This window comes from Teleopsis dalmanni, chromosome 2 (assembly GCF_002237135.1).
Source record: "Teleopsis dalmanni isolate 2A chromosome 2, ASM223713v2, whole genome shotgun sequence".
Lineage (NCBI taxonomy): Eukaryota > Metazoa > Arthropoda > Insecta > Diptera > Diopsidae > Teleopsis > Teleopsis dalmanni.
The window spans coordinates 138399699-138410816 of NC_051847.1; positions in this window are offsets into that span (position 1 = coordinate 138399699).

Sequence of the window (11118 nt, forward strand, 5' to 3'; positions counted from 1 at the left end):
TATACTAATTATTAAGTCGTCTACGCAAAATGAGTTTTTTAGTTTGTCACATATTAAACCATATTGCTCAACATTGCCTTGCAGATGTTGCTGCATTGTCGACGCTAATAAGAAAGGACTAGATGTTACACCAAAAGTTACCCTTGCCATTCGATAAGTTGCAATTTCCGCTGGTTTGTTATCATCTCTTAAATTTTTATACCAGAGGAAACGATGACTATCTCTATCATTCTGATTTAATGAAATTTGTAAAAATGCTTTTTCTATATCTGCACTCATTGCAATTTTGTGACAACGAAATCTTAGCAATATCGAAGTTAAATCTGCCAATAAGTTCTCACCTGAATCAAGCATATCATTAAGTGATGCCATTCCTGGGTTACTTGAAGAGGCGTCGAACACAATGCGCATTTTTGTTGTAATTTTATCTTCTCTGTACACTGGACGATGCGGCATGTAATATGTTCGCTCATTACAATGGCCATCTGGTACTTCCTCTGCTATTCCAGAATTAATTAGCTCGCGCATTCCAGTGTCGTGTTCGATTAGTTTATTATGATCTTTAAATAATTTAGAACTAAGAGTTTTGAGTCGATTTAGAGCATTATTTTTATTATTATGAAGGTAGACATCCTTATCATATTTTCATGGTAGGCTTACAGTATAACGTCCATTAATTTTCGCTAAATTTGCTTTTTTAAGAGGTTTTGTACATTCGGGGTATGATTTAATCCCAACGGATTCTAAATCCCAAAATTTAGAAACGTCAAAATCGTTTGAATCTTCGATAACATTCAATACATATTTCGTTTGAGTTTGATTATCTGAACAGCCTTGAATTGTCCAACCGAAAAATGTTTCAACTGCAACCAAATTCTCAGTAATATATTCACAATTATCAGAGTTAAATTACCAATAATTGTCTTGGCCAATTAATAAATTAATACCAGTCATTTGTTTTACATTTGTGACTACATTTTCAGCCATGTTTTTAATTTTATCATATATGTCACCAGGAACTGGTATAACATCAGCACATATATTTTGCACAACTGAAGCATAAATTTCTTTAATTTCATCGGAATATTGGCTTTGCACTTTTAATATTACACGTTTTATTTGCTTAACTTTTCTATTGTGGCTACTTTGGCCAAACGAAATAATTCGTGTGGTATCAATACCTACAACCGGTAATTGCAGCTGCTTTGCCAAATATTCGGTAACATATGTTCCTTGACTTCCATTGTCCATAATCACTCTTGTTAAACATTTAGATTCATCACTTGAAACTATCGCTTTAGCGGTTTGTAAATAAACTTCATTTTTTCCAACATTTGACATTGTGTTCAGAGCTGCTGATGAATTTGATGTGCTTGTTTCAGGCAATGCTGGTTTTTCCGTTGTAGTTGTTACCGATTGGCGTTCAACCAAATTGTCTACGCTGTTTAGTTTAAACGTTTTATTCTCACAAATAGCACTCATATGGCGACCACTGCAAATGGAACATTTTATCCACTGATTTTTACAAAACTTAGAAGTATGATTTGCCTTACCACATCTGAAGCACCTACCTTGACCTTTTAATATATTTTTCTTTTGATTAATTCCAATTGTTTTGTCTTTGCAATCACTTGTATTATGATTTGCGCGTTTACAAAAAATGGAATTTCTGTAAATTTGCTCAGAAGAATATAAACCAACGGCTGTGCCTCGTGCTGTCTTTGTTTTGTCATTTTCCCTTTTATCTGCATTGCAGTGAGTTGACATTGTTGCTTTTTCTAATGCTTCTACTTCAATTCTGATATGTTCTAATAACGTTATCAGCTGATCATCATATTTTATTTTTGTTATGCTTTCACCATTTTCTGTCGCCGTTGAATTGAGCATAGTCGAATGGTGAATACCTCTTTTTTTCTCTTTATGAAATTCTACTCATATTCGGAGGAATTGCTTTTAATATTAGAGAGTATACCATGATTGTGTATTGAGAAGAAGGAACGCCGAGAGCCGTGAGTGTTCTAATTGATGATTTTGTTTCATTATACAAACTTCGTAAACCTTTTATATTCGATGATGAATGTACAGGTTGAACGTTAAGTAATTTTTGGATGTACTTTTCGATTATCTTTTCTCTGTCTCCATATTCTTCCAACAATAAATTTAAAGCGTCTTTGTAACATGCTTCTGTTGGAATGAATCCCGCTATTTTCGCTGCTGCTTCACCGACTAACGCTTCATTTAAATAATTAAATTTTGTTGCTGCATCTAGCTTTTTATTATCATGTACAGCTACTTTAAATTGCTCCCAAAAGGGCAACCAACTTTCAAATGCTCCGTTAAATTTTTTCAATTCTATAGGTTTAAGTCTGACTCCGTTACTGTTATTGGAATTTTCAAAGCCCTGAATTATACTTTCCTTAAGGTCTGAGTGAAATGGTTCGTTGCTGGAAATCTTCAGCCGCTGTATGTTGTATTCAAGTTTCGCAATAACTGCTATTGCTTTGTCATCATAATCAATTACTATGTCAAAATCTTTGTCATCCTGAACCATTTCATCAGCCTTTTTTAACTTTTCGTGGGCGTTCTGAAGCCGCTTCAGGTTAATAGCCAGACCTTCTTCAGTAATGTTATCAGGCTCGTTCAAATAATTATTGATCTGATTACACAACTTTGTAAGTTGTGTGCGGCACGATGTCCTATATAGTGGGTCGCTCATATTTTATGATGAATTTTATTTTACGATAAAATTTAAGTATTTAAGTTTCTTTTACACTCGCCCGTTAGATATTCTTCGTTTATAATTTTGATAAAAATTTCTTTTTTAATTCGCTTTTAAATTTTACGATAAAATTTAAGCATTTAAGTTTCTTTTACACTCGCCCGTTAGATATTCTTCGTTTATAATTTTGATAAAAATTTCTTTTTTTTTTAATTCGCTTTTTAATTAAATCGCTTTTTACTTGCACTATTATATTAGAATATCGACAGTTGTCTTCCCGGGTTTCGGCACCATGTAGAAAATATAGTTTTCACATGAAATAAAATACAAGTGTATGCTGCGAGTGTGCATTTCTTACTGCTTTTAACAAAAAAGAATAATTCAATAGTAAGTATAAAGTTAACAAAAAAAGAGATTAAAATATTTATTTATGATAAGAGATAAGTGATATTTATGATATTAAGAGATATTTTTTACATAGTGTGTACGATCTTAGGTGATCGTACATTTTCCCTAAAAATAGGCAAGGTTATTTGCAGCTGGGCAGTTATTGACTAGAACCAAAGCATCAGACTGTCAGTTCGACGACAAGAAATGCTGATATTTGGTATTTGGTTAGTAATTGGTGTCATGATGTAAGTGCCTTTGAAAATGTTAAATACCCAGTAGAAAACGGATCGATCCGTCATCGAAGACGTCTTCAAGACATGGATACATACATGAAGACCGATCGATCCAAATGTATGACGGTCTTCGAAGACACTTTCATACAAATTAGCCAAATGTTCTTCAATGAATTTTTGCGTAATGTCTCGAAGACCGTCTCGAAGACCATGTCTTGCATAACGGACGCATTCGACAGAAAGTTGTGCGGTCTTAGTGCAGTGCTCATATAATTTTTTCACCCTTTTTTTATTTCTACTCTTTTATTGCGCTCTTTAAATTTTAAATGAATTTAAATTTTCTCTTTAAATAAGTAGAAAGAAATTGTTGTATTTTGTACTGTTATTTATTTTATATAATAATTTCTTAAATTACATTCAAAATTAAAAGTTTTAAAAGTAAATTATAAATTTTATTATAAATTATTATAAATTTTATTAAGATATTAAAAATAAACTAGTAAAAACTAGAAAACATAATGAAAATTAATTTAAATAATTAACTTAATATAACTTAGCATATCTAAAATTAACTAAAACTAATATAAAATAATTTATAGCATTTCGCTATCATCAATTGTTGAAGTTTTATGTTTTCAAAAGCGTTGAAGAGGATTTTGGTACAATTAAACCTTCTGATCTCAAGAGTTCTAAAATATCATTACCACAACGCCTGTTAATCCTGTGTTTTTTAAATATAACAGCTAATTTTTCATAAGTGTTTTTGGTTTTTTTATTTTCAACATCATTTGTTTCGTTTCTTAAACAACTTTTACTGGAATTATTGTCTTCAATATTAATATCAATATATTTTCCAGGAACTAAGTCACTATTTAATTTGTTTTGATTTAATTTCTTTTTTTAATATTTCGTAGTTTAATGATTTTGTTTCTTTATTTATTTTGATTTTTTTAATATTTATTTCACTACACTTCAAAATTATTGCGTCACTTCATTTATAAAACATAGCGTCATCTGAGGCAAAATTCAAATACGTTGCTATGAACACTAAAAATGAGAGAGAAAGCAAAGAAAGAGTATTTACATTCATGTTTTGAGCAATTGTTTTACAAATTTGCTTGAAAATGCGGACGCGGTATCAAAGACCGTCTTGAAGACAATGTCTTCGAAGACCACTTTTTCTACTGGGTACGGAAGAATTGCAAAAATATGTGTTACGTTCAAACATCTTTGGATATTTTTCATGTGTGCGGAGTTAAGGTCTGGCACGGTGGCGAAGCCAGCTATCTCGTCAGAAAATGGTGGGGTCATTTACTCCGCTATAACGCATTCGAACCGTAATAAAAAATAAAAAAACAATCGTGCCAGAGAATATTGTTCAAAACAACAAAAAAATTGCAATAAATGTGATCAAAGTAGATCACCAAAAAAAGACAAAAAAAAAAAACAAGGAAAGTAACAATAACAAAAAAAATTAAAAAACTATTTCCCTGTAATAATGAGTCTACCAGTATTAGTCCGTATTGTCCCTGTCCTGTCTAACTCATTTTTATTTTTACTTCAATCTGACATTGCCCCCTTCTTCACTTACACCCGTCACCTATATCTCTTAACCTTAAGCCATCATTTGTTCTTTTATGACATGCTTAAAAAAAAAAAAAAAAAACAATTTGTATTATATAACTACTATATTTATCGTCTAATCAAAACAAAATAATGTGAATTAAAATTAAATAAAATTAAATTTACATATTTTTTTACGTTTAATTTACTTACAAAAAAATTTTTAAATGATAGAAATAATAAAAAATAAAAAAAAATAATTTGAAATAGAAGATAGACAATTTATATTAGCGAAAAAAAATTGATAATAATGGAATAAATCTTATATCTATATACACTTTAATTTTTGTTTAAAGAGAAAGAAAGGTGTAATATGTATGTATACCTGCATCCACACAAAAAAATAAAATTGCAAAAGAAATCAAAAGAGAAAAAAAAAACAAAGAGAAGTATTATCTGTAACACTCTTTAAATGCGTTACTCTTACACACAGATTCGTTGACTCCTCGTTGATGACGTCACCAGCAAGATCACCTGCAAATAGAAACAAACTACTCCCTTTATTTTCCTTTCCCTCTTGCACTCTTAAACACCTTAACAGTAGATAATCACTGCCTATATACATACATATCTATTACAATTTCAAATTAAGTTTACAAAAAAAATTATTTGAACTGGAATATGCAAAAGAAAAGAATATAAAAAAAATCATTCTAAAAATAAATAAATTAGTTATATAATTATTTCGGATTCAAAAATTAACTACATGGAATGTTAAAAACTTAATGTTAATAAGAAACTTGTGAAAATTATATTATAGAAAAAAAAACATTATAATAACAGGTATATTAATATTATTTAAATAATATATTAATATTATTTCTTTTTTTTTTTTTATTAATTCGCCACTTAGCTGTTGTTGCAGTTGACCCTTAAATTCAGGCTTATGTGCTTCTTCTTTTGTTTCTTCCTCTTCTAAAGATAATTTCTTATTATTCACTGTTGTTGACTCTTGGTGTTGGTATTGTGATTGTTGTTGTGGGGAGATTGTTGCACCGCGGTAATGAAATTATAACAATCGTTGTTCAATACTTGATGTATAAGTTTTATGTGATTTTTATTTAATTTGTAATAAATAATTTCACTAAATTTTAATTTAATTTTTTTTTTTTTTTTTATTATTTTTTGATCAAATTTTAGTTATTTACATAATAAACTTTAAAAAATGTAAATTATTTTTGTTGAGTTCTTGCAAAGAAATATAAAAATATTTTATTTTCATGTAAATATTTGTTTTTTTTTTTTCTTTTAAAATTTTATTTACATATGTTTAGTTAGCATTTATTTTTCATTTAATAGTTTCATGACAAGTGTACGCATGCTTTTTACATTGAATTTTCAAATTCCAAACTGAAAAGTATCTTCCGCGCCGAACTGACATTCGAACCTCAACACACAACGCGTGTCTTGCTACTTTGTTGATGCCACTTAATATTTTAATGAATCTATATCACATAATTATTAATTATGATAATTTATAGCTTTCAATTTCAGATATTCAGATATTTCAGATATTTTTTTCTAGTTTTTATTTATTTTTAATTTTAAATATTCACTTTAATATATTCACTCATAATAGCTAACTTTAATATTCACTATTAGCTAATATATTTCAATATATCGTACAAAACTTTTTTTTTTTTAAACTGCCCGCGGAAATCGACCGTCATCTTTCAAAATACTTTTTCAAGAAGACCTCTATCAACCACTCTTTCCTTTTTATATCTCCATCTTTCCGTAATTTCACCCGTTGTAAGCTCATCCCGTACACTTTTGGAGGTCGTTCTTTGAACTTTCAGTTAATACTGTTTTTCTTTTGTACATTCCGAACGTCCCACCTGCATTATCCACTTTTTTTCCTTTTTTCGCTATAACTTATTTTAATACATTTCCATTGTGCCTTGCTCTGGCAGCATTGATCTTTACAACTCCTAAAGCTTTTGCTGTCAATTTGATCAAAACAAAGAATGTACAAAAGCTTTTACACATTTATTTCTTCTACAATGTGCGAGCAATGCACTTTGTTATTTTTCACAAAATAAACCAGTCAATACTATATACAATTAAAATATTGTATATATAAATATATAAAAAAGAAAAATGTGACAGTGCTGTTGGCGGAGCGCACGATCACTAGTGTTACTGGTGGACGTAACTCGTGCCACCTGGGGAGGAGCTGGACATCGCGGGTAACCCGAGATAACATCCCGTTTGCATTCTTAATAACTATATATCTAATTTTTTCTTTTCCTGCAGGCCTACATTACATATGTAGAGCATTCTTGTAATAATAAAAACTTTGCGAATTTAGCAAAGTAAATTATGAAACTATGGAAAAGCCCAATAAGGTAACTAGGGTAATTCTGAGGTCATATATTGGATTTTTTGCATCAAGTTTAGGTATATAAGATGGGTTCAAAATTTGAACTGGGTCTCTTAGAAATGTAAAGTGGTTAAGCGTAGTAGCGCTTGACAAAGTATAAAGTACAGAGTGTAAAAATTGTAAAGTCGTGAAGCGTAGTAGCGCTGGCACATAATATCTAATCAATAAAATCGTGTGTTTCTAACAAATAAAAAGAGTGTATTATTTTACGGGTTTTCGGTAGGATTACTATAGCAACGTCACCTACGACTTCAACATTATCGACCGAGAATACATTGTTTGTTTTGGAGAGGAAGCATCATCATCTTCACCAAATACACAACAATCTGTGATGTTACTAATCAGAAATTTAATATCAGAATGCACTAAGAAAAAAAGGCTGTATTCTTTGAAAGATATTGTTTCTAGTAAAAGAAACAATAAGGAGTTACTTAAGGAAACTTCATTTTAATAAAGAAAATTTTAAGTGTGATGAAATATGTGGAGTAACATGGACAAACACTGAAATTGGAACTGAGTATTCAATAAAGAAAGAATTTTAAAATTAATAAACAATAAAGAAAGTGATAAAATTATATAAAGCATTTTTACTGAAGTAAAAGAATTCATCTCACAACCAATTATGAACTTAACATATTGAAATACAACATCCCTTTTAATTTGGGGAAATAACAAACCACGAACAAATCAAACAAATCAGCACAAATAAAAAAAAAAGGAAGATATACAACATTTGAATCAGTCTCGAAAATACAACTTTTGGCCAAGATAGAATACACAACACTTGACTTGCCTGAATATTTTGTCCACATCAGCTGTGAATGCTATTCGATGCTGCCTGAAGCGAAGCAAAAGGTTAAGTAATAAATCCTATATTGGAGGGCCAGCTAGTTTTGTATCATTTAATAATATGCCATTCTATGTTCTTGCGGAAGCATTGAATACGACTCGGAATTTTGCCATGACTGCATGTTATGGAATGTAGTATGCCTGAGATGAGTCGTCTGAATGATGCTGAATAGGGTGCATGTGACCCTAGTTGTTCGTATTCGCGCATAAAGGTCGCATATCTTTGCTTAAGCTATGAGTTGGATGCCAATTTTCGTTCCAACTGGTGAAATTGCCTGAGTGCCATCTCAGGCTTGACGTCTGAGCCAAGCAATGCATCTATAACACCAGTTTCGCCAAATTTCGGGTCTGTCAAAGGCAAATTGCGTAAATGCTGCCAACAGTTTTCCATGATTGGAACCACAGGGATTGCTGAGGTAATTTTGTTGATGATGTAGAATTCAACATCCAAGTCAAATGAAGCATTGACAGTCGAAAATATGCGTAAGATTGCCCGGCCATTGGTATATGAGCGATTGCCACTGCCAACGCCTTGTATTTGCAATGCACCTTTCTGCTTCCGCAGAGCCAGTTGATTAAAATATTGCGTACTCATTAGATTTACCTGGGAGCCTGGATCGCACAGAGCTCGACACGAGTCGATATCGCCAAAGCCATTTAAGATGCGTATTTGTGCTGTTGCCAAGAGTATAACCCGATTGCCTATAGTAGCGAATGTCTGGTATGTCCAGGTTTCAAGCAATTAAAGCAAAGATTCGAGGCTTTGAGCAATCTGAAGCGCTCCGCTGGGGGCAAGCCAATAGCCTGGCCTGGTATGCCTCTGGAATCTCTTGCGAGTGCATCAATGTCTTGAATGTATCCTTAAATGCCAGCCAGTTGCGCATCGTGCCATCAAACTTGGGGACCGTCAGTCGTTCCAATTTAATTGCCATGCCTTGGGGAGACGCAGCACCGCCTGCCATATTTGATGCTGCATCCGTATTTTGCACCCCACAGTGGGCGAACTCACGCCGCAATGCAACACACGCCTCGTTATACAAGTCTTCCACTTCGTCCCACAACTTGATGTGAGACCATAATTCATTGTCATCTATTGCCACAGCCACCAACTCGCCATGTGCAGTTTGTAGTTTGTCGAAGTGTGTTGCACGATCTTGCTGCATACCAAAGCTATCCTCAACGTAATCATCCGCCAATGTTTTTGCAGCCACTCGCTTCAATGATGACGCAGCCGTACGCTTATTTCGCAGCCATATTTTCGTCGTAAAAAGCCAACTTCTAAAACGCAATTATATTTTTAATTAAAACCGATACTCTCGGGTTTCGGCACCAAAAAATGTATAAAGAAAGGGCAAAACAATAAAGTTCATACACGTAAATTGCGATGTCTTTATTAAACCAACATTTTAAAATATAGTAATGTATAAATTTATGAAGCCACGTAAAAACAAGATGCGCACATAGCCAACCAGAAGTAAAAACGGAACCGGAAAAAAGGCAAAAACGAAGCCAAAAATTATTGTTTGCCATACGTCAAACTGCTGCTGTCAAAAACTATCAAATGGGTGATGCCATATCGCCTGGTTGTTGTGCCAAATCTCAAACAATTAGAAATAGTTAAATTTAAATTTCAAAGTTATATGATCATTTGAACCATAGACTATAAATAAAAGGAATCTGTGAAAAATGGTGCCAGTGCACGGTGTTAATCAATTTTTTGTAAATATAAAAATTTTTGTTAAAGAAATTAAATTTTAAGTTTGAAAAAAATAACCCTACCAAAACAAAAAAATTGAGTTTTGCTTAGCTGATAGACACAACCAGAGGCGAGGCGTCGAATGGTTCAGAGTGTTCATTGAACACCTTAACAAAGCTTCCTTTTTAGATTTTTTTTTTGTTAGGTAAATAATCTCGCTATTTTGCTATTTAACATTTTTTATAATAGCTTTTCCAAACATATTAACATAATCACAAAACGTATAATACAAACAAAATCACACATACAAATGTTAGTTACACCCAACATTACTTATAATTAATAAAAGAGAAAACACATTCGTCTTGAAATATACTAAGGTTCAGAATAAAAACTGCACTGCGTTGCTTACAAAGCAAGCAAATGAAATAACATTCACATTGGGATTATGTTCAATATTGAATACACAACACAAAACATACAAACAAATATATGTACGTAAAATAATCTTAACTCTTAAATTAACGCGTGCAAGCGGATCAATAAAAAAAGTGCACTTCCAATGTTATGCAAAGTAAATACAAAAGAGAAAAGAAATGACTAAGCGAAAATCGTTTTACATTTGACGAGAGGATCATTCCACTAAACTGAACCAAAAGCTTATACAAAGCGTGCAAATACAATCAAAGTCACGGTTGCTGTTTTATATGGGGAAATGGTTCAGTATAAAAACTGAATCGGGCATTGTAAATACAAAGTAAAAGAGTAAATAAATGCATGAGAGTTTCTTACTCTTATATAGAGGTTGGAAATAAATCAAAACAAAGTCATTATTGCAATTTTATACTAGAAAATGGTAAAAGTAAAGAAAGAGATTAAAGAAAAATAAGTGAAAAATAATATTTAGAAATGGATAAATGTGTGATTAAAGATTTGATTCAATGTCTTTTTTTAAACGATCTTCTGAAAAAAAGATTTTAATTCATAAAATGAATAAACCAACTCCAGATATGAAGAATTTGATACCTGTTGTAAAAATGTCGAAATCTATGGTAAGTCGTCGTTTTCCTACAGCTACAGCTTTATGGTAAATAAAAACCAGTGGATCACAGGCTGCGAACATTTAAATAAATTGTTTTATTGGTCTTGTACGCTATTTGCTTGTGGAAAGGACAAAACTTAGAAGTAGGGGGAATACGTTATAGTTTGAATTCTGTTTTGATTA